A 23994-nucleotide genomic window follows, 5' to 3' on the forward strand; every position below is an offset into this window, starting at 1 on the left:
CAGTTCTCTCACTCCGTTTGGTGCTTGGCTGAGTTCTTTATCTCTTCATTTGATGTTTTAGGGTTTCAGGATTGTTGTATTCTCTGTTCAGCTTAGTTTTTCAGATCTTTGCTGCAGAGGGATAGCATGGTGCTTCTGCCTAGAGCGCCATTTTTCTGGAACTCACTTAGTGTTCTATTTTGTAAAATCATAACTGGAACTTTAGACACTTATCTGGTTATGATAGTTACAACTTTGTTTGATAGTTATAACCAACAGGAACTTCTAATTCAAGAGTTACAATATCTAAACCCATTAGTTAGATAATTGAGTGAAAGGAAAATGATTTCTTATAGCCATAAAGTAGGACCTTAAAATATCAGCAATATTCCCACATAAAACCCATGTTTTTGGGGTTTTTTTCTTCATTTACTCAGTCTTATGCAGATAATTTCAGTTCCACATGATTCTGGATCAGCCACAGTCTGCAAACTCATCAGCTTCTGCATAGGAGTTCTGGAAATTTTATTCAGTCTAGTCACAGTCCTTTTCAAAAGTCCAGTATAGTCCATCTTTTTGCTGAGATATTTTAGTCAAATGTTTTCAGCAAATTAACAAAGTAAAAAACTTATCTGCAGATGACAAACTTAATATGGCCATGATTAATTTACAAAAAAATACTCTTATAGTGAAAGACCTGATAGAAATTAATTACAAGCATAATGTAAAGGCCAAATAAAATTAGTTAAAAAAAAAAAACTTTAGATAAAAATATTTCTAAATATAACCATTAACAGTATTTTTAAAGAGCTTCAAATATAATGCATAGTAATCTTGAGACATAATACCATATAGTCAGGATATACTAAGAATATACCACGATTACCAAATCTCTAAATACCTGAATAGTAATAAAAAAAACTTCATAGGTAAATGATGTGAATTCCCCAATCAAACCATTGGCGTTGATAAAGTTTTGACCAAGTTAGCAAATAAGAAATAATAATAAAATTATGACATAATATCACGACTTTGCTGTCTAATATTAGACAAAAACACAAGAGGAAATTTTAACCCAAAGAGAATCAGGTGTTTCTCTTGATTTTGACAACACATTTCATGTAATTTACTAAATAAAACATTTCAGCATATTTTATTTATTAATTTTTTTTGCGGCTTCCCATGAAGTTTCAAAGTTGTTAGGAGTTTATTATAGGTCACTGATAAATAATACTTAAGTTATTTAACCAAAAATCTTAGCTTTTTTTTTCCCCCTTAAAACCATGTGTCTTGGTTTTCAACTTATTCTAATGAGAGACTGAAGCTTTGTCTTTGAGGCAGATTACACAAAGAAAAATATCAACCTTTAACTCAGAAATCAAAGAAAATTTTATTGTTTTTACAGCAAGAAACCCAATTCTTTGTTTTATATTTTATTTAACATTAAAGCTCCTAAAAATCTCATAAACTAAACCATTAAACTTTAGTCAGACAGATAAAACTTTTGACCATATCAAACAAATTTCTTCTTAATAAACCTCTTAAACATTGTCTTTGTTCCATATCTTTTGTAGTACATCTTTTTGAAATAGCAAAAAAGAACACACTAATTAGCAGACTTAAATATATATATATATATATATATTTTCTCTCATGGCATAAAAAGCAAAAGTATATGTTTAAATTATGACAAATATCTATTAACTCAATTTAACATCAATAAGTTACCTAAAAGGTCTTAGAAATTATTTTAAGCCTGCACACCATAAAACATAACTCTTGTTGAAAGAAAGTCTGTTTAAACATTCTAAGTTTTCATTCAACTTTTTCTATTTTTCATATTTTCCAAATCTAATTTTAGCCCTTAAATATTGTATCAACTGGCTTTGGAAATCACAAAGTCTCTGCTCAAGTGACCAATTCATCGATATGGATATAACCTTAAGTGTCTGGCTAAGGTTGGAATCATTTTTCCAGGCCACTTCAGGTGAGTCTCATTGTGAATTCTATTTTTTTGGCTTCTTAAAGTTCCCTACAATAGAGAGAAGTTGTTTACAGTTCTTTTATGATTGGGATCCACCCAATTTTGGTAACTATAGTAAGCTTCCTGAAACTATATGACTTTGGAGACTGGGGACCGGGGAGGCTTTATGTTGCCCCACCCTCCCTATTTTGACTCATTGTAGAAGACAAGATTAGGCCATTCTGATTCATTTACGTATGTTTAAATTGATCTAGGCATTTTGAAAGGCGATCTATGCAGTAAATACCATAGTTCTTTAGCAATTTTGTAAATGAATCCATCAACTCTTGGCTAGTGAGATTGGGGGCTGGAGGGTCTGATCTTGCCATACCCTTACTCTCTTGACTCATGGAAGACAAGATTGGGTCATCCCCATTCATTTACATATGTTTAAGTTGGCCTAGGCATTTTGAAAGTCTATCTACCCAGTAAATACCAAAGCTCTTCAGCAATTTTGTAAATGAATCCATCAATTCTTGGCTAGCCTTCCCCCACCCCCAAGGCTTGTCTTATGTCTCTTTTTTACCTACTCTGGAACTACTAGTTTTACTTTAAGACAAAATTATTCTTTTTCCTTAAATAAAACACATTTCGTATAATATCTAGCTTAAGTTACTTAGAAAAGTTTTGCTTTTTAGATTGACTTAAACTAAGTTTTTCAATGTAGCTACTAAAAATCTAAATCATATGACAGAAGACAGTTTTTCTTGTATGAGGAAAGAACTGAGGTTCTAATATAGCATTACAAAAACAGAGGAATTCTCAGCCATAGCCTCCAACCTAATACAAGACAGAAACTTAGACACAACACTCTAGACCAGAAGCAAGCTCTCAGAACAAAACAAGACAAAAGACCATATAAACTCACCAAACAATACCACACAAAAGAAGGATATGGGGATTCTAGTTTCTTAAAGTATATATATCAATTTTTGGTAAGGTTGACTCAATTCAATGGAAGTAACAGGTTTTAGATAAAACTTATTAACTTGCCAGAGCGTCAGATGGAGGAATATTATTGTGATTCTTTATTGAGAAACTATATCATAAAACAGGTGTGGAGTTGCTACTTCTCCCTGCGAATTTTATAAAACAGGTCAGGAGCTGCCACTTCTCCCTGCAAATTTTGCAGAACAGAGCACTATTTTCCAGGTTTTCTCTGAGCCACAGAAAGAAACCTAATGAGGAACGCCACAGGGTTTGGACAGTGTTTCGCTTGGACCAATGTGTACCTCCATTGTGTGAGAGTTTACTTGTGGGTGGCAGGCAGCCTACTGCTCCAGCCTGTCTCGCGACCACCTTATCCTGTCACGGGAGTCTTGATGAGCACCGATAACCACCCTAATGGCTTTTACTGGTTGTTTGTGCCTAAATTTTTGCAGCTTATCGTGGCTCAGAGCTCTTTGAAAATAGGATTACCTCTTTAATGTTTCAAACGCCCAAATCCAGACCTAAACTGCAGTTCACCAAGAGTTACTAGCTATCACTCTTAAACAAATGATCAAGCAAAAATCTAAGAAAGATTCTCCTTAATCAAACAACCAGTTTTTCAAAAAAATATGCTGAACGAAACTTAAGAAAACATGAGAAGAACAAAAAAAAAGAAGCAAAGGCTTGTTTTCCAAGAGCACTCACCCTGTCAGTGTTGAAGGGACATGGAGTGCAAATGCTTGGGTCCAGAAGATAGGACCTCTCTTTTTTCCAGCTTCTGCTCTGCAGTCCAGGTCTTCTGGTTTTAGAATCCATGTAACAACTACATCATTAACTCTTGTAGGGTGAAAACATCACGAAGTTTAGTAAAGCAAAGAGAAAGGTTTTATTCAGCATATATTTAAAGAGGCAAAAGTAGGGAAGGGACAAGCATACTGGCAGAGTCATGTCTGTCCGCGTCTCTGTTCCTAGTTCTTAAGGATGCATCTTAGCAGGCTGCATTCCAGCATCCCTTGAATGTTCCCCATTCTCTGGAAACACACACTACACACTCACACAACCTAATCTGGTGCACCAATTTAACAGGTACCTGAGCCTTTTATGCCCTCAGCGGTCAATTCCTCCCACTTCTTGGGACTCTTCTAAGGCCTTACCTAGGAATTACCCAGTTATTTACCAAATAACCTCAGATTCCCAATGCCCTCAATGGTCAATTTCTCCTGCTTCTTGGGACTCTTCTAAGACCTTATCTAGGCACTTACCAAACAACCCAGGCACATTTCCTGTCTCTCACAGAGCCATCATTTGGGTTCCAAGGGGGATCAGCTTTCAGAGCTGCTCCAAGGTCTCTAGGAGAAATCTCCTGGTGGCGCCAGACATCGGGCCCAGTCTGTTTTCCAACCCACCTCAGGAACCGAGCAGATGGTTCCTTGCTGGCCTGCCAGAAATATTACCAGGTAGAAACCCCAGGTTTTTGCTTGGCGTGACTCATATTGACCAATAAATGAGAGACCGAGGTGGGAGAACAGGAGAAAAAAAAAAAAAACAAACTTATTGCCATCGAGTTGATTCCAACTCATAGTGACCCTATAGGACAGAGTAGAACTGCCCCATAGAGTTTCCAAGGAGGGCCTGATGGATTCAAACTGCCAACCTTTTGATTAGCAGCCGTAGCACTTAATCACTACCATGACGGTTTCCAAGGCACCTTTACTTCATTGTACTAGGAAAAGGAGTCAGTCAGAGATGCTGCTGCCAAGACTGCTCACCAAGGGCGGGTAAGCAAGTTGCTTTTAAAGGGGTTTAGAAGTAGGGAGTTCATACAAGTTACGTCAGCAACATTCTTAATCATACTATGCAGGCTCAATGGGGTTTACATATAACATCCAAGCAAAAGCAGAATTCAAATGCAAAGCTGGGGTAGGGGGTAGCCCAGCAAAGGAAACTATTTTTCAATACAGCACTGTAGGGGAGTAAGCCAGGTAAAGAATACAGCACTCTGGGGCCTCTGTCTCAGACAGGCCCAGCAAGAAGTGGAGGTGACAGTCCTGGCCTTTGGGTGTGCGGCTGCCTCAAGAGCAGAAACAACCCGTGTGACAAAGTCTGTTTCTGGAATTTAGCAGGCCCCAGCATAATGGCTAGATTCCTGACATTGCACAAGTCCCAGCTGGTTCCTTGTTGTCTTATTCCCAAGGACAGATAGCCAGTGACCACCCTGTGACATGGATAGAAACCAAGATACACAGGAAAAATGATTCCCAAAGAAATAGATAAATCAAGGAACAAACAGAACTTGTCAAAAAAGAGCACCCTGCTGTTGACATCCTTAGAGAAGACATTGCCTTCATAAAAGAGGAACAGACACAGAAAAGGCTTCTGTAAAATCAGAATGAAATCACTACCAAAAATTCAATGGCAGGATAGTTTCGTTTAGTGTGTTATTTTCCTAAGGCCCCCATAACAAAATACCACAAACTGTAGAAGGCTTTAAGCAACAAAAATGTATTCTCTCACAGCTCCGGAGGCTAGAAGTCTGAATTCAGGGTGTTGACAGGGCCATGCTCTCTCTGAAGGCTCTAGGGAAGGATCTTTTCTTGTGTCTCCCAGCTTCTGGCAGCCCCAGGCATTCCCTGGTGTTCTAGGCTTGCAGATGCATCTTCACATGACTGTCTTCCCTCGGTCTCTGTCTTTGTGTACTTTCTCTTCTTTTACAAGGACACCACTCAGATGGGATTAGGACTCATGGCTACTCCAGTATGACCTCATGTTAAATTAACAGATAATATTTTCAAAGACCCCACTTCCAAACAAGGTCATGTTTACAGGTGGGGGGAGGGGAATGGGTTAGGACTTAAACATATCTTTCTGGGAGACCCAATTCAATCCATAATAGATGGGTTGGAAGATAAGGATAAAGAAGGCTCTCTGGAAGTAAAAAAGACACGGGAAATAAGAAAGGATAGGAACCACCAAGATCCATTTAGGAGATTTGATGTACGACTAATAAGAATTATAGTAAGAGAAACCAGAGAAAAATAAAGCAGAGGAAGTTAACAAAGATATAACAGAAGAAAATTTCTCAGGGCTGAAGGGATATGAATTTTCAGGCTAAAAGGATCCAATGAATGAAAACACACGCTGTCATTGTGAATTTCAGAACATGAAGGAAAAGAGGAGATTTTAAAATTTCTTCAGAAAGAAATACATGTCAACTGCAGATGAGCCAGAATCAACCTGTCAGCAGAGTTTTTGTTGTTGTTGTTTTTTTTAAATCAGTGGCATCTGCTGCTGGGAGGCAACAGAGGAGGGCTTCCAAATGCTGGAAGAAATTATTTTTGCTTAGAATTATCTCTCCATCCTAGCTATCTGCCAAGTGTGAAACTGGATAAAAGTGCCTGTGGGCATGCAACGACTTAAACATGTACCTCCTACACATCCTTTCTTAGAAAGCCCCTTGAGGACATGCTTCAGCAAAACAAGGGAGTAAGCTAAGAAAGAAGACATGGATCCCAAAAACTCATGAGAGGAGCAACAAAAAATCCAAGATGACTTCCTCTCAGCAAGACTAGAGAAAACTAATCAAAACTGAAGGAGGATGGAGGACTCTGGACAGGAAATCTCTGGGAAAAAAGACAGAATATGGGACATGATGAAGAGAAGAAAAAAATAAGGATATGATTAAAATAGTATAAGAAAAGAAAGAAAGAAATGCAGTTAGAAAGGTCAGGAAAAACATGGCAATATAAGAAAAGAAATGTAATCATAATACACCACAGGTCTCTGCTATAAGCAATACTTATCCAATCAAAATAACATTAACACTGTTTATTGGTTAAAAATAATGATATTAAGAGACAAAGGAGTAGAAATTAGGGTGTAAAAGAGCTTAAATCTGATCATTCATAGCAGGACACCAACACATAAGGTCTAAGAATAATAAACCAACAACTAACAATATGGGCCTGGGTTTCCTTCTCTGTTACAACATCTCCATTCCCTACTGACCTTCTCTGCCCCATCCCACTGGCTAGCAGAATGAGCTATACCATGTCAACTCTTTCGGGTCCTTATAGTAAATTCAAACAGGGGACCAAGTGTGACGAATGACTGATGAGTTTTCTGAGACTGAGTAGCAGGTCCATGGTGGGGTGTCTAGAGACCCATGACCTGGGCTCATTCTCTTTCCCTCTTCTCTGCCTTTTCCAATGCAGACCATGACCCAGTGGAGGGACATTGCCTGGAGTGACCTCATGGCTGAATCAATGATCCAAAGATTTCCCTTTTGAATGAAAAGAGTCCCAAGGCCAATCCTTTCCTACAGTACTCAGCCTTTTTAGGGTTGTAATGTTTGATGACAGGATGACCATAGTGAGGAATTTATCACATGTGACTCTTGTTTTTGAAATTGCTATAAGTGAGGGTGATTGTTATAAGCCAGATGCCTTCCCCGAGAGCTGCTTAACAGGTCTTTAAAATGAGATGCATTCCCTTGAGGTCCTCAACGACCCCACTGAGGACCTCAAGGTCCAAAAATGAAGACTCTCCAAGATGAATAGGCTATCGAGGGCAGCAGGCTGGGGCACCTTCTACTGGCCACCAGGCCACTGGGACCACAGGGACACTAAAGGCTCCCAAGTGAGACAACATTCTCAGAGCTGACAGCCTTAAGCAATATTGTAGAGCTGCTGAGACAAGTATTTCATCAGCGCACACCCTTTGCCAGTGAGTTGATTATGACCCATAACTATCCTATGGGACAGAGGAGAACTGCCCCATAGGGTTTCCAAGGCTGTAATCTTTTTTTTTTTTTAATTGTGCTTTAAGTGAAAGTTTACAATTCAAGTTAGTTTCTCATGCAAAAATTTACACACGTTGTTATGTGACCCTAGTTGCTCTTCCCATACTATGACAGCACACGTCTTTCCACTCCAGATTTCTTGCATCCATTCAACCAGCCCCTGACCTTCTCCACCTTCTCATCTCACCTCCGGACAGGAGCTGCCCATTTAGTCTCATGTATTTACTTGAACTAAGAAGCACACTCTTCACAAGTATCATTTTATGTCCCATAATCCAGTCTAATATTTGTCTGAAGAGTTGTCCTCAGGAATGGTTTCAGTTTTGGACTAACAGAGAGTCTGGGGACCATGTCTTCCTGGGTTCCTCCAGTCTAAGTCGAACCATTAAGTCTGGGCCTTTTACTAGAATTTGAGTTCTGCACTCCACTTTTCTCCTGCTCCGTTAGGGACCTTCTGTTGTGTTCCCTCTCAGGAATATCATTGGTGGTAGCCAGGCACCATTCTAGCTCTTCTGGTCTCAGGCTGATGGAGTCTCTGGTTTATGTGACCCTTTCTATCTCTTGGGCTAATATTTTCCTTGTGTCTTTGTTATTCTTCATTCTCCTTTGCTTCATGTGGGTTGGGACCAATTGATGCGTCTTCTATGGCTGCCCAAGGCTGTAATCGTTACAGAAGCAGACTGCCACATCTTTCTCCCACAGAGCTGCTGGTGGGCTTGAACTGCTGACCTTTCAGTTAGCAGCCATGTGCCACCAGGGCTCCTTATTTCATTAACAGACCTCATGAATGTTGACATGGACAACTTTCCTATAGAGGATCTTCGACCACATCTTTAGCTCCAGGTGGTGGATTATGAAAAATACTATCCAAGAAAATTTTAGAAGAATCACCAAGTTCTCTTGGCTAAACTACTGAATGAAGAATCCTGTAAATGAATCATTATTGTCTTTCTCTGACATTTCTTTAACTCTGCGAACTGAATATAGCTTCAAATCATTTCTGAGCCTATAGCATGAGACAAAAGAAAGCAAGAATTACTAGATGTGCTAAATTGAATTATTTGAAAGTGATCAGTCACCAGCTACATGATGGGCACCACTGGAGACAACTCACTTAGCTTTCCCCCCAAATTAAGGAGATTTCAGAAATGAACAGAGACACTGCACTGCAAAAGGCTTTGTATTCTGCAGGTGGACAAACCTGTGCTGACGTTAACAGAATATGAACAGGATGGAGAAGCGGTGACTCATACTGAATGTTAAGGCTTGGCATCTTAGTCCCTTAGGATCACCATAACATTAATACCACAAATAGGAGCCGTTAAAAAACCGAAATTTATTTTCTCACAGGTCAGGAAACTGAAAGTTCAAATCAAGGTCTCAGCCATGTTGATTCCTTCTCTGAGTTTTTCTCCTAGTTACTGGTGTCTGCTGTGATCCTTGGCATTCCTTGGTGTCTCTTCCCATGTGTGTCTTTGTGTCTATTCTGTTCTTTTTAACATTCAGAAGTGATTGGGTTAAGGACCCACCGTACACTCAGCCCTGGCGTCACAGTGGTTAAGAGCTCAGCTGCTAACCAAAAGGTTGGCAGTTTGAATCCACCAACCACTCCTTGGAAACCCTATGGGGCAGTTCTACTCTGTCCTGTAGGGTTGCTATGAGTTGGAATCAACTCAATGGCAACAGGTTTGGTCTATGCTGATATGACCTCATTAACATAATAAAAGAAAACCCTATTTCTAAACAGGGCCACATTCACAGGTACAGGGGTTACGATTTCAATACATATTTTGGGGGGGGGGGACACAAATCAGTCCAATATTGGATGGACTCGGTTCATCTTGTGGTTCAGGGCAGGAAAATTCTGACTACTCCCTGACTTATAAACGAGTCTAAGGCTTCCGAGGCCTCAAAATCGCACACGCCCTGTGCAGAGGGGCCAAAGAATCTGGGTGCCCAGTGGCAGACTCTGCATCTCCACTATCAGGCGTGTACCACCTCATGCAAAAGTCTCACAAGGAAGCCACAGAGAAGGCCGAATCTGTGTGTCCCGCAGTGAAAGAACAGTTGGCCCAAGGAGTGAGAAGTGGAGACCCAGCTTTTGGGTGCCCAGCGCCCTCCTCACTGGCATCTCCGAGAGGTACCCGGGTTGTGCATGCTGCCTGAGACACTCTGAACAGTGCAGCTTACCACACCCATCCTATAAACAGTAACCAGTTGCTGTCCAGTCGACCCCAACTCATAGTGACCCCATGTGTGTCAGAATGGAACCGTACTCCATGCATTTTTAAATGAATGACTTCTTTTTTTAAGGATCAATACAAAGCTGATTCTTATGAGGTGGAGGTTAAAGACATCCCAAATGTCCAACTTTTCCAAGCTGTTGTCCCACTCCATCATCTCTAACATCATCTATTCCCCCTCTCCTCAGTACTCTCCCTGCCGTCTTTAGGTTCTGTAATTTGCTGCAATGTCTCACAGAACTCACGTACCAAACTTACGGTTAAGTGATTTATGAGGGAAATAACGGGGTACAACTCAGGAACAGGAACAACTCAGAAGTAACGGACAACTCAGAATATAGTCCTTGATCAGGACAGCTTCTTCTCTCTCTCTGCTGCTGGGCCCTGCTCAGGGCCTTCTCAGGCAAGTGTTACAGTTCTTAGGTCCATGGGTCGGCAAGCCCCACCGCAGCCATCTTGCTCCTGGTTCCTGCTGTCTTGCACCACTGTCACTCTTGCTACTGCTGCGCTGTCATATGTTGATGTCTTCCGTGCTACAATGCCTCCTTCTCTCTCCATATCTTCATTTAAGCCCAGCGGGGTGGCAAAACTGACTAATCCCCTCATTAGGGTTCCATACACATTATTTGCGTGGTTCCACCCACACAAGGATTCCATGCACCTTATTTGCATTAGCAGCAAGCTGTCCAATCCCCTGTTGGGCCACGAGCACCTTATTTGCATAGCCCCACTCAATCATTTTGTGGTAGTCACAAAGACTATGGCTAGAAGGTCCATGTTAAGTAATTCACTGTACTGCAGTTTTCAATGACTGATTTTTCAGAAGTAGATCACCAGGCCTTTGTTTTGAGATGCCTCTGGGTGGACTTGAACCTCCAACCTTTTGGTTAGTAGCCAAGCACATTAACCATTTGTGTCACCCAAAGTCTCCCATGCATCCTATAGGCCCCGTGTAAGCACCCTAACCACTAATGGGCAGTCAGCCAGCAAAATGCTACCATATGACCTCTACAAGGCTCAGGAAGCTTCTTCTGAGCTCCAAACATTCAACTATTTACAGCAAGGTTTTTCAATCTTGTCACTATTGACATTTGGGGTTGGATAATTCTTTGTTTGTAGGGGAATGGCCTCTGTCTTGTAAGATGTATAGCAGCTTCCCTGGCCTCTACTCCCTAGATTCCACTAGCACCTTTCGAGGACTCTGACTCTACCAACTGCACTATAAAAGGGGCAAAGTGCACAAACCCCACCCTTATCACTAACTGTGTGGCAAAGACCAGCATGAATCCAATTCCCAGCTGGAAAAGGATTCAGACTTCACTTCCCCACATCTCTGTATCTCATCACCAGCCACTTCCATGCAAAAGTTCTCTGTCTGACCCTAACCACTCAGAGTTAGATCAGACCTCATCCCCAGCTATCCTGAGCCAGGTCAAAACATCCCTGTCCACATGATGCCAGGTCATTGAGGAGCAGCCATAAGCTCAGGAGTCTGCACAACTCCCTGCACTTCAGACTAGCTGGTCTCTCCATGTCTCTCTCTCTCCCTCTTCCCCTGGGACAACTAGGTCAGTTAGAAGGACTCCATCCTTCTTCATCAACTGCCCATGCTTGGTCTACTTGAATCTACTCTGTACTACCAGCCCCTGCTGGCTCATTGTCCCTGTGGTTTCATTAATCCTTTATAATGGCTCACAAAATTCATGAGACTGCTACCTATACTTCCAGTTACCCATTTATTTTCTCCAGAAAGGATACAGGTGTAGAGACACATCCAGTCAAGGTCTGTGAGAGTTCCTGGCACAAGGGCCTCCACTGTGCCCAGGGACATACTGCTCCCTCTCCCGTACATGGATGTTCTCACCAAACCAGGAGACCCCCAAAGAGAGCACTCCAAGGTCCTGGATCCCTAGTCATTGAGACCTCAGTGAATAAGTATGTTGTTTTTAGGTGCTGTTGAGTTGGTTCTGACTCATAGTGACCCTATGAACAACAGAACGAAACACTGCCTGGTCCTGCACCACCCTCACAATCGTTGCTATGCTTGAACTCATTGTTGCAGCTACTGAGTCAATCCATCTCATTGAGGGTCTTCCTCTTTCACTGAATATGTATGACTTGGGCCTTAATGCATAGTTATGATTGAACCAACCAATGAATATGCATGACTTCATTAGGCTCTCCCTCTCTTCCTGAAATTATTTTGCTAGATGTGGGGGCAACACCTAGATTAGCCCTGCCTTACAGTCTGCACTCAGTAAGCATTTGTTTCCTCCTGGGGGTTCAAACCCATCAGCTGCTCAGGGAGAAAGATGTGGCTGTTTGCTTTTCTAAAGATTGCTGTCATGGAAACCCTGTGGGGCAGTTCTACTCTGTCCCATAGGGTCGCTATGAGTCAGAATTGACTCTATGGCAATGGTTTTATCTTTAGATAATTTGTTCTTTTGAATCTTTGGAGGGAAATTTGCATGGTCCAAATCTTTTATAAAATGATATCGAACATCCCAGACTATAAATAAAGTGTTTGAACTACTTTGATGACTCAATCAGGAATATACAGCGAAGTTCTTTTCTATCTGGCAGCAAGAAAACCAGCTCCATGGAAGGCAGCTAACAGAATCTTCTTGGTTAGGTGATCACTGTCAGACTCAGTTAACTAAAGTAAAAGTGAATTTGGTTAAGGACCCTGAGGTTCCAGGACAGACAATGGCAGCCTGGCTGGGGCTGCTCTTACTCCTCAGCAGGGGCTTTGGCTCATTCAGGTCACTCAGAAACGCGCTTCAGCATCTTTGTAGGGAGCGTGAACCACTCCTCAGGACTCTGAAGCACATCGCACGAAGGAAAAAACATTCTGTCCCAGACCTGGGAACTTTCGTTTCTCAACAGTGTATGATGGATTGTAATATTTGTTTTAAAGCCATAATGGATTCTGTTTTCTTGTAAGAAGAAGTGGGAATGGTAACAAACTAAATCTTGCCACAGAGAACCACATTCCAAGGGAATTTCACATCCTGAAAAAAAAAATGTTTACTTAGCTCTTTCCCATAAACATCTGCTTTTTGTGCTGACTGAATTTTCTCCAGCTGTGAGCAGGGCTCTCATCCCCACCAGGGAGCACCATCCACATTGGGGAGCACCATCCACATCAGGCAGTACCATCCACATCAGGGAGCACCATCCACATCAAGGAGCATTGTCCCCATCATGGGTAACCATTCCCATTAGGAGGCATTGTCTCCATCAGGGAGCACCATCCCTATCGTGGAGCACCGTACCCATTAGGAGGCATTGTCTCCACCGGAGGACACCATCCACATCAGGGAGCACCATTCCCATTAGGAGACTTTGTCTCCATCAGGGAGCAGCGTCCACATCAGGAAGCATCACAATGAATTTTGAGAGGGCAGGCCCACCTGGTCATTTGAAATTTAGAGAAAATGAGACTCACAGATCTAGTGCCTCTTTGATGCGTCAAGGGCCCATCCACAGCTCTTCTCGGCCCAGATTCAGGCTGAGAAGCCCTCTTGGTAGTAGGAGTCCCCTATCCCAGTGATGTGATGTGAGTGGGAAGGAAAGTGGGGCCTCTCCTTCTTCCCCGACCTCCTCTCCTCTCCTCTCCCTGGTCCAAATGCACTCCAGCAGCCTCAGTCTCTTCGAGGCATGGAAAGCAGCCAGGAGCACGTTTTTATTGCATGTTTGAACACAGTTGCTAGGGCTTTGATGGATGTGTTCATTCTGCAGCTGCCAGCAGGAAAGCAATGTGGAAACATTCTTAATAGTGCAGTTAAAATGAAGGCCATCTTACTCTTCTAAGTGGCAAATAGTGTTAAGGCTACTCCGTTTGTTTAGATACATTTGCAAACTGTTTCTGAGGATACCTCTTAAACAATTACTTGGCTTTATTCGACTTTTCCTAAACCTGGACAATAACGTATCCAAGTTTCCCTAGCCACATTTTCACGCTCAGTCTGTTTAAGCATGCTTTATGGAAATGCTGCTAATGAATGATCTATTTGTTTCCTATTGCCACTGCAACTACAATTTAGTGTCTTAAAAACTGCCAACCATCTGTCAGCTTGTTGTACTGTGGTGGCTGGCATGTTGCTGTGATGCTGGAAGCTATTCCACTGGTATTTCAAATATAAACAGAGTCACCCATGGTGGATGGGTTTCAGTGAGCCTTCTAGACTAAGACAGACTGGGAAGAAAGGCCTGGTGATCTACTTCCAAAAATTAGCCAGTGAAAATCTTACGGATCACAAGAGAATATTGTTCAATACAGTGCTGGAAGATGCGCCCGCTAGGTTGGAAGACACTCAGAATACACAGTGGCCATGACAATGGACTTGAGCAGACCAACGATGACGAAGATGTCACAAGACCGGGCAACGCTTTGTTCTGCTCTGCCTGGGGTCACCGTGAGTTGGAGCTGACTAGGTGACAACCAGCAACAGCAATGAATGGCTTAAAACAACACAAATTTATTGTCTTACGGTTCTGGAGGTCGGAAGTCCACAATGAGTCTCATTGGCTAAAATCAAGGTGTTGGTAGAGCTGGTTCCTTCGGAAAACTTTAGAGGAGAATTTGTCTCCTTGCCTTTAACAGCTTCTAGAAGGTTCCTGCACTCCTTGGCTCATGGTCCCTCCTCCATCTTCAGGGCCAGCAGGACAGCATCTTCCCTCCTGAGTTTTGCTTCCATCATCACATCTTCTCAACAGTGACCCTCCTGCGTTCCCCTGATAAGGATCTATGTGATTACTTTGAGCCCACCTGGGTAATCCAGGATAATCTTCCAGCCACGATCTTTAACTTTAGCACATCCGCAAAGACGTTTTTTACCGTGTAAGGTAACCTATGCACAGGCTCTGGCGATTAGGACGTGGACCTCGTTGGGGGAACCATTATTCAGCTGATCACAAACGGGTTTTGTGTGAGCTTGCAGCAAACTTTTGCTATCATGTATATAAGTATTTGAAGATGAAAAATTGTAGAATAATAGCATGAGCATAGAGATGACTATCAGAAGCAGCAGCAAAAAGAATATAAAAGGATGGAAAAGTGGGGAGGGGTGGACACAAGGGCATCTTTTTATTTTATTATAAGGTCTTCAAAATAATTTGTTGTGTGTGGCTTTTTTTTTTTTTTCTTTCATTGAGTTATTACTTAATAGAAGACAATGGTGGTTCAGTGGTAGAATTCTCACTTTCCCTGACGGAGACCCAGGTTCCATTTCCAGTCAATGAACCTCATATGCAGCCACCACCCCCCTGTCAGTGGAGGCTTCGGTGTTGCTAGGATGCTGAACAGATTTCAGCAGAACTTCCAGACTAAGACTGACTAGGAAGAAATGCCTGGCGATCTATCTCCAAAAATCAGCCAATGAAAATCCTATGGATCATAATGGTCAGATCCACAACCGATTGCGGGGATGGCACAGGATTGGGCAGTGTTTTGTTCCATTGGGCAGGGGGTTGTCCTGAGTTGGGGCCAACTCAAAGGCAGCTAATAACAACATCATTATTTAATAACCTTTTTTTCAATGACAAAAGAAAGAAAATTCTATAGTCCCTATCATCAAAATGCTGGCCACCTTAGTTATCTAATGGCTTGACATTTCTCTTCCCCCATCTCTGCTTCTTTCATGCTTGTTTAATCTCTTTTATATCTCAGAAGAGACTCGCACGAGACACACTCTATGCTAATCCTTTTTCATTAACATAACAAAGACAACCCGTTCCCAAATGGGATTACAACCACAGTCATAGAGGTTAGGATTTACAACACATATTTCTGGGGGACTCAATTCAATCCATAACAATACCTATCAGACTTATGGTACAGGTGAGGTTGTGCCGAGGCCAGGCTAGCCCAGGGGTGAGGGAGGGACCAGGAGCTGAGTCCCAGGAGAGAGAAGGGGCGCGGAAGTGCTAAGAACTTTCCAGGAGCACATGAGCATGGAAGGAGACCCTCAACTTCCATCTGTTTCCTTTCTGAAGATTGGCTTGTTGAGAGCACCTGTGTCCCGCTGGATGGGAGGAGGGACGCTCAGCTGGCCGAGTCACATCTGCTGTTCTGCCCCTCACTCCCCTCAGTGACTGGCTGGCCTGCACGCGGCTCCAGGAAGGGCGAGCCCGGTTTGGAGGGCTCTGTGGCCCGGAGCCAGGATGCTATGGGTCCTCCCAGCTGGCAGAGTCAGGTGGCAGGAGGAGGGGCAATGCTTTGGCCCACCCTAACCATGGCCAGGAAATGCCAGACTGGTGGGTGGGGACCCTGAGTCACAGCAGACAGAGCACACAGAACCCATGCAAGTCCCCCCACGAGTTTGAGTTAAGCACATCTCCGAGTTTGAGTTAAGCACATCTCCGCTCTTCTCAACACCCCTCCCCAGGTGTGACATTGTCCTGGGAACAAAAGCCCCCGGGACAGCCAAAGACAATTGAGCAGTCTCAGACACCAGTAAATGGAGTGGAATGATTTCCCACACAGCCATATCTTCAGGCTGTCCTGGACCAAACACACGTTCTATGTCCTACTAATGAGAACAGAACCTGCCCTGGGCACATCCTTCCTGCTTTACTAAACGCACAGGAAAGTGTGCTATTTGTGGCTGATGGAATGAATCTATGTGCTTTACCTAATTTTATACTTCATTCTTATTTAATGAATCCCAGAAGTTGAGCATAAGTGTTCACTTCATACACACACCCAAGCACATTCAACACCTATGTGCCCTCACATCCTCACAGTTACGTGCATTCACACTCACTCACTCACAGGCACACACCCACACCCACACCCACATCCACATACATATTCATTCATATATTCACATACACATTCACATTCTTACCCAAACACACATCTAAACACCCACACACTCTCACACACCCACACACTAGCACACACCCATGTACACATACTCACATGCATACTCTTTCATGTACTCACACATCCTCACATACATATACACACACAAACACACACATATACACAATTCACCAAGGAATACTCTCCTTTTGCAAAGAGCTCATAATTTTAGCTAGGATTCAGTTGCATTATTAAAAATGAAGTAACCAGGTAAAGTATGGTGATTTAGCTTTTGAGTATAATTATTATCAATGCATACATTAATTATGTTAGGTGTCATCATTTCAATCCTGACTGCTGTTAGGGATCTATCTTTGAAGTTCAGATGAGCACATGGACATGAATCAACAAATGAATCCAGATTTTTCTCTGACAGGAGGTTTGATTTGGCAATTGGAGTGTCAGGAGGGAGAGCATTGTCAACGAGGCGACATTGGAAGAAGCTGCACAGGCCCGGCTCACTATTGTTTACTGCCCATTGCTAACCACCACATTGTCTCATGATTTTTCCCTCTGGCTCCAGTCTCTACAAAAAAGTTTAAGATTAACCGATGTTTCTCCCTGGAGGGTGGAAAACAAGTGATGATCATCTAAGAATGAAAAACCAAACAAAGTACCCGTCTTGTGACAAGAAAAAGCAGGATGTCGCCAGATAATCCCCAAGGATGTCACCAGATCACCTCTAATAATACCAGTAGAAGGTTAACTCTACAAGAAAAAGCAGGATGTCGCCAGATAATCCCCAGAGATGTCACCAGATCACCTCTAAGAATACCAGTAGAAGGTTAACTCGACAAGAAAAATCAGGATGTCACCAGATAATCCCCAGAGATGTCACCAGATCACCTCTAAGAATACCAGTAGAAGGTTAACTCGACAAGAAAAATCAGGATGTCACCAGATAATCCCCAGAGATGTCACTAGATCACCTCTAAGGATACCAGTAGGAGATTAACTCGACAAGAAAAAGCAGGATGTCACCAGATAATCCCCAGAGATGTCACCAGATCACCTCTAAGAATACCAGTAGGAGGTTAACTCATCTAAGACATCATCACCTCAAGGGGAAACTACCACAAAGGATCCATAACCCTGTCCCTACAAAAGCCTTCAGCTGATCTCCAGTGGGGGAGAAGGGTTTTTTTTTGAGGAATCTATTCCCCTCTGTCTGCTACATATCGATATATAATAAACATATTGCGGTTCACCTCACCCCGTCTCAGAATTGGCTATTGCGGCAGGCGGCTCCAATCCGTGTTATTGCGGTAACAACATGGTGGACATTCTCTACTCGTCAGGGCACAAAACCTGCAACTTTAGTTCGTTTGTTTGTTTTGATGAAAGTATATTTAAAGCACATATAAGAAAATGGCATCTGTCTTTAGTTTTTAGTGCTGCTATAATAAAAATACTAAGAAAGAGGTCCCCAGGCTGCTGAAAATTCCACTGCCTCAAGCAGCTTGCTTGGCCTACCCTGTAACTTTGCATTAGAATCCTGGTTCCTTTGCTTGGCCTGCCCTGTAACTTTTACATTAAAATCCTGGCAATGCATGAAGTTATATGTAAACCCCATTGCACCTGAGTAGTATGATTTAAGAGTGTTGCTGATGTAATTTGTATGTACTCCCTACTTGTAAACCCCTTAAAAATAACCTATCCCTTCGCCCTCATGGAACAGTATTGGCGGCAGCAGCTCCGACTGCTTCCTTTCCTTGTGCAACAAAATAAAGGCACCTTTCCACTCTCCCACCTCAGTCTCTCTTTTAATGGCCGATACAAATCACACTGATCAAAACCTGGGGTTTCCACCTAGTAACAATACAAGTGGACGGCTTTAACAAACAAATTTATTTTCTCACAGTTTAGGAGGCTAGAAGTCTGAATTCAGGGTGCCAGCTCCTGGGTAAGGCTTTCTCCCTGTGTCGGTGCTGAAGGAAGTTCCTTGTCTCTTCAGCTTCTGCTTTCTGGTTCCCTGGAGATCTCCATGGGTCTTGGCATCAATCTTCCCCCATCTTTCCTCTGCTTGCTTGTTTTAATCTCTTCTATTTCTCAGAAGAGATTGACTCAAGATACACTCTGCACTAATCCTGTCCATTAACATAGTAAACACAACCCGTTCCCAAATGGGATTATAACCACAGGCATGGAGATTAGGATTTACACACATATTTTTTGGGGACACAATTCAATCCAAAGCAGCATCTTATCGGAACTACTGTGCAGGGAAAAGTGGAATGAAATGAACAACAATTTAAAAAAATTTTCCAACCACTTGTGAGTAGGTGAGGTTAAACGAGTTATGTCTAAATGAAAACCGAAATCAAACCCTTTGCCGCTGAGTCAATTCTGACTCATAGTGACCCTATAGGACGGAGTAGAACTGCCCCCACAGGGCTTCCAAGGAGCGGCAAGTGGATTTGAACTGCAGACCTTTTGGTTAGCAGCCAAGCTCTTAACCACTGTGCCACCGGGGCTCCTCTAAATGAAAAAGTAACCAAAAAAACTAAGTTACCTCACAAGTTTCAGCAAAGACTTTTTGTCTGTTTCCCAGAAATTCAGAAGACAATTACATAAACGGTTGCTGAATAAAGCCTTTCAAAAGTCAAGAGATTTCCCATTTTCTGCTTCCAACAACACTGAAGGAGGGCCTAACTGAGTTGGCCTGCAACAGAGTCTTACCAATCATTTTTAATGGAATTCCTTGACACTTATTTGGGAGAAAGTTCTGTGGGAGAGAAGAAAGGAAGTATGCTTGCAAGAGAAAACATAAAATGTCCATATGTTAAAGAAGAGTTTGCTTGTGTGTTTTTTAAATGGCTGATGGTGATCATCAAATTCCTGAGGAGTTTGGATACATTTATAAGGGTGAGTTCACAGCTGTTTTTAAATGTTGTTTTTTTTTCAAAGAGCATTTCCCAACAGTTTATTGTCCATGGAACAATTTTTACTCATCATTTTTTTTTTTACACGAAAACTTTTTTTATTTAAAAGATTCAAATAATTTTAAAAGTATGGAGAGCAAAGGGCAAGTGTGTCTTTTCACTCATTCTCTTTTTTCTTTCTTTTTTATTGTTGTAAAAATATAGGTAACACAACATTTGCCAACTCAACATTTTTCTCTTGTACAATTCAATAAAACCAATGACATCAATTATGTTGTGCAACCATCAGCAGCATCCTTGCTATATTTTCCATTCCCATAAACAGAAACTCAATGCTAGCCAAACAGATTCTCGTCTTTCCCCTTCCCTCCCACCCCTGGTAACCACTGTTCTACTCTGATCTCTATGCCTTAGCCTATTCTAAGTGTTTGCTATTAGTGAGATAATACAATATTTTTCTCTTTATGACTGATTTATTTCACTCAGCATAATATTTTCAAGGTTTGTCCATGGTGTGGCATGTATGAGGACTTCATTTCTCTTTATGGCTGAGCAGTATTTCTTTGTATGGATAGACCACATTTTGTTAATTCATTCATCCATTGATGGACATTTGGGTTGTTTCCACCTTCTAGATATTGTGAATAGTGCTACAAGTGATTTTTACAAGATGGCAGCAATTATATCCTTGGCAACTATTTACGCTTATAATGAGAAATTTCAGGTGTTAAATTTAAAATAGATTGGGGGAATGGAATTTCTCAAAGTTCATTTAGGGGTACGGGAACCAAAGCATGTGTGGACCGCAGGTCTAGGCACAGAGAGGGGGAGTGCAGTTCAGCAAAGGAGGTCATACATGCCAGGAACTTCTTCCTGTGGGAAGTCAGGGGTGACTCAGGAGTTTAGCGAGGGAAGTCACACAATCAGATCCATGTTGAAGGCCACTCTTGCCATGATGTGGAGAACCAATAGAGCTGGAAGGCTGAGAGGCACCTGCTGTGGTTCTGGTGAGCGTCAGCTTTCAGGATAGAGTTTATGCTTATCTCCGGAAGCCAATGAAGTAACAGAATCTAGTGTACGCCATAGTCTAGGCCAGGATGTCTGCTATACATAATCACACAGGGACCCAGATGCCTTCCTTCCTGTGGCTCTGCCTCCTCTTGGCCCTCAGAGGCCTCTCATTCAGCCAGAGGACAGGAAGAGGGTTTGGAGGATTGGACACGGGAGAGTTTTGAGGGCCAGACCTTGAAGTGGCTTTACCTAACTGTAACTGGGAAGTGTGGACAAGCTATGCTCCCCTAAGGAAAAGGACAACAGCTCAGTACACGTACAGGCTGTCACTGTCATAGGTGGTGTCTTAGTCATCTAGTGGTGCTATAACAGAAATACCACAAGTGGATGGCTTCAACAAAAAGAAATTAATTCTCTCACAGTCTTCTGAATCAAGGGTGCCAGCTCCAGGAGAAGGCTTTCTTTCTCTGTTGGCTCTGGAGAAAGGTCTTTGTCATTAATCTTCCCCAGTCAAGGAGCTTCTCAGTTCAGGGACCCTGGGTCCGAAGGACGTGCTATTCTCCTGGCTCTTATTTTTTGGTGGCATGAGGTCCCCATGTCTCTCTGCCGGCTTCTCTCTTTTATATCTCAAAAGAGATTGGCTTAAAACACAACCTAATCTTGTAGATTGAGTCCCGTCTCATTAATATAACTTCCTCTAATGCTGCCTCATTAACATCATAGAGGTAGGACTTACAATATATAGGATAATCACATCAGATGACAAAATGGTGGACAATCACACAGTACTGGGAATCATGGCCTAGCCAAGTTGACAGATATTTTGGGGGGATACAATTCAATCCATAACACTTCCTTTTTACCAACTCCCATGTAGCATCCCTGGCACTCTGCCTAGCTGTCATTCATCACCTTTTCATGAAGCTTCAACAGTCCTGCAGTCCAAGAAATTGTTTTGGATGATATCTCCTGTATGTACTAGTGAAAGTGGGAGCAGCATTTATTTCACTACCTCTGTCATGTGACATGTGGTACCCTCTCTCAAAATATTTTTTAGTGTCTCAAATTCTACCATTAGTTGTTCATTCCTTTGGTTTATTATATTAATTAGCTTTTGCTGCAGTAACAAATAGCCCCTGTTATGGACTGAGCTGTGTCCCCCAAAATATACATTGGAATCCTGACCTCTATACAGTAGATGTAATGTAGTGACCTTCCATAATGTAATCTAATGACCTTCCATAATGTAATCTAATGACCTTCCATAATGTAATCTAATGCAATGTAATCATCTTCCATAATGCAATCTAATGTAATGTAATCTATCAATTAATTGAGGTCTTACCAGTGTAGAGGTAGATCCTAAACCTAATCACTTTTGAGTTATGTAGACAACAGCATAGACCCAGAGACAAGGGGGAAGACAGACTCTATCTGAAAACAGAGGCAGATGAATTTACAAGCCGGCAGCTACTGGAGCTGAAATAGACAAAGAAGGACCTCCCCCTAAAGCCACACCCTAAGTTTGGACTTCTGACCTCCTGAGCTATGAGAAAATAAATTTCTGTTCTTTAAAGCCATCCACTTGAGGTATTTGTTACAGCAGCCCTAGCAGACTAAAACAACCCCAAAATCTCAGAGGTTTACATTGTATCACATGAGGGCTGAGATCCACTACGGCTCTGCTGGGCTTAGCTGAATCATGATGTTTCACTCCATAACTATTTAATATCTGTTCTCACGGTGGAAAGCTAGAGCAAAGGGGGTGTAATGGATTGAATTATGTGTCCTCAAAAATGTATGTGTCAGTTTGGCTGGGCCATGATTTCCTGTATTGTGTGGTTGTCCTCCATTTTGTGATTGTAATTTTATGCTAAAGAGGATTAGGGTGGGATTGTAACACCCTTACTAAGGTCACATCCCTGATCCAATGTAAAGGGAGTTTCCCTGGGGTGTGGCCTGTACCACCTTTTATCTTACAAGAAATAAAACGTAGAGGAAGCAAGCAGAGAGTGGGGGACCTCATACCACCAAGAAAGCAGTGCCAGGGGACACAGCCCACACTTTGGGCCTGGGGTTCCTGTGCTGAGATGCTCCCAGGCCAAGGGAAGGCTGATGACAAGGACCTTCCTCCAGAGCCGACAGAGAGAGAAAGCTTTTCCCTGGAGCTGATGCCCTGAATTTGGACTTGTAGGCTACTAGACTGTGAGAGAATAAATTTCTCTTTGTTAAAGCTATCCACTTGTGGTATTTCTGTTACAGCAGTACTAGATGACTCAGACAGGGGGAAAGAATCAAACCACACAGTGTATATAAAATTTTGGCTTTGATGTGGCCACATCCCATTGGCCAGAGCAAGTCAATGGCCAAGCTCAATGCCAATGGGTGAGGGGAGAACCCTGGCCTTCAGGGAGGCAAGCCAGGGTGGAGGAAGTGAGAAATGGTGAGCAAGCAACACGGTCTCCCTCGGCACACAATGCCCACTCATCTGCCATCTGTATGCTTTTTGAAATCACACCCATATCCCTCACAACCATGTAGTCTTACTGGGGGCTCTTTGTCCCTGCCCACCCCACTGCAGAGGTGCAGCCGAGCGCAAGAGATACTGGCAAGGAGAGATGACAGGGCTGAGAGAGCCAGAGCGAAGGAAGGGGCACCAAGGGGCGGCCGGCCCACCTCCTTATGATGCTGAGGGGCCATGCCTTGACCTGTTGCCAACATGGTCACGCTCTGTTGGACTGACCCCTGAGAAAGAGCTCCCAAAAGAAAACTCCAGAAAGAGCCAGGATCCCCAGTGCAGCCTATCTCTGTGATACTTAGGGTCCAGATTTCCCTGGAATGAAGTGTTCTCCCCAGGGCTGTGTCTACCGAGGTCAGGGCTGAGACCTCCTAGGACATCAGCCCAGTTTCCTGGGGGTTTTGTGGCTGGGAGTTAGTTCAGCGGTCCTGGGGCCCCTCTGGCCTGGGACATCCTAGCTGTGAGTCTGGGAAGGGCTGTGTGGGGAGCCAGGCTGTGGCCCACAGCTACTGGAAGGTTCTGAGAGGCCAGGTGGGCGGTGGGTGGTGGGCTAGATAAGTCGCCCTCCTGCCAGCTGGAACAGAACTTGGCAGGAACACCAGATCCCCTCAGGTCATGAGAAAACCACAATGTCACTTTCACAAGCTGTGCCCAACAGTGTCTAGCCACCATCCATGTGCTTGTGGGACTGAGCTGAGCTGATGGGAGGCTGAGGGACCCCAACAGTGTCTAGCCACCATCC

This window comes from Trichechus manatus, unplaced genomic scaffold (genome assembly GCF_000243295.1).
Source record: "Trichechus manatus latirostris isolate Lorelei unplaced genomic scaffold, TriManLat1.0 scaffold00128, whole genome shotgun sequence".
Taxonomy (NCBI): domain Eukaryota; kingdom Metazoa; phylum Chordata; class Mammalia; order Sirenia; family Trichechidae; genus Trichechus; species Trichechus manatus.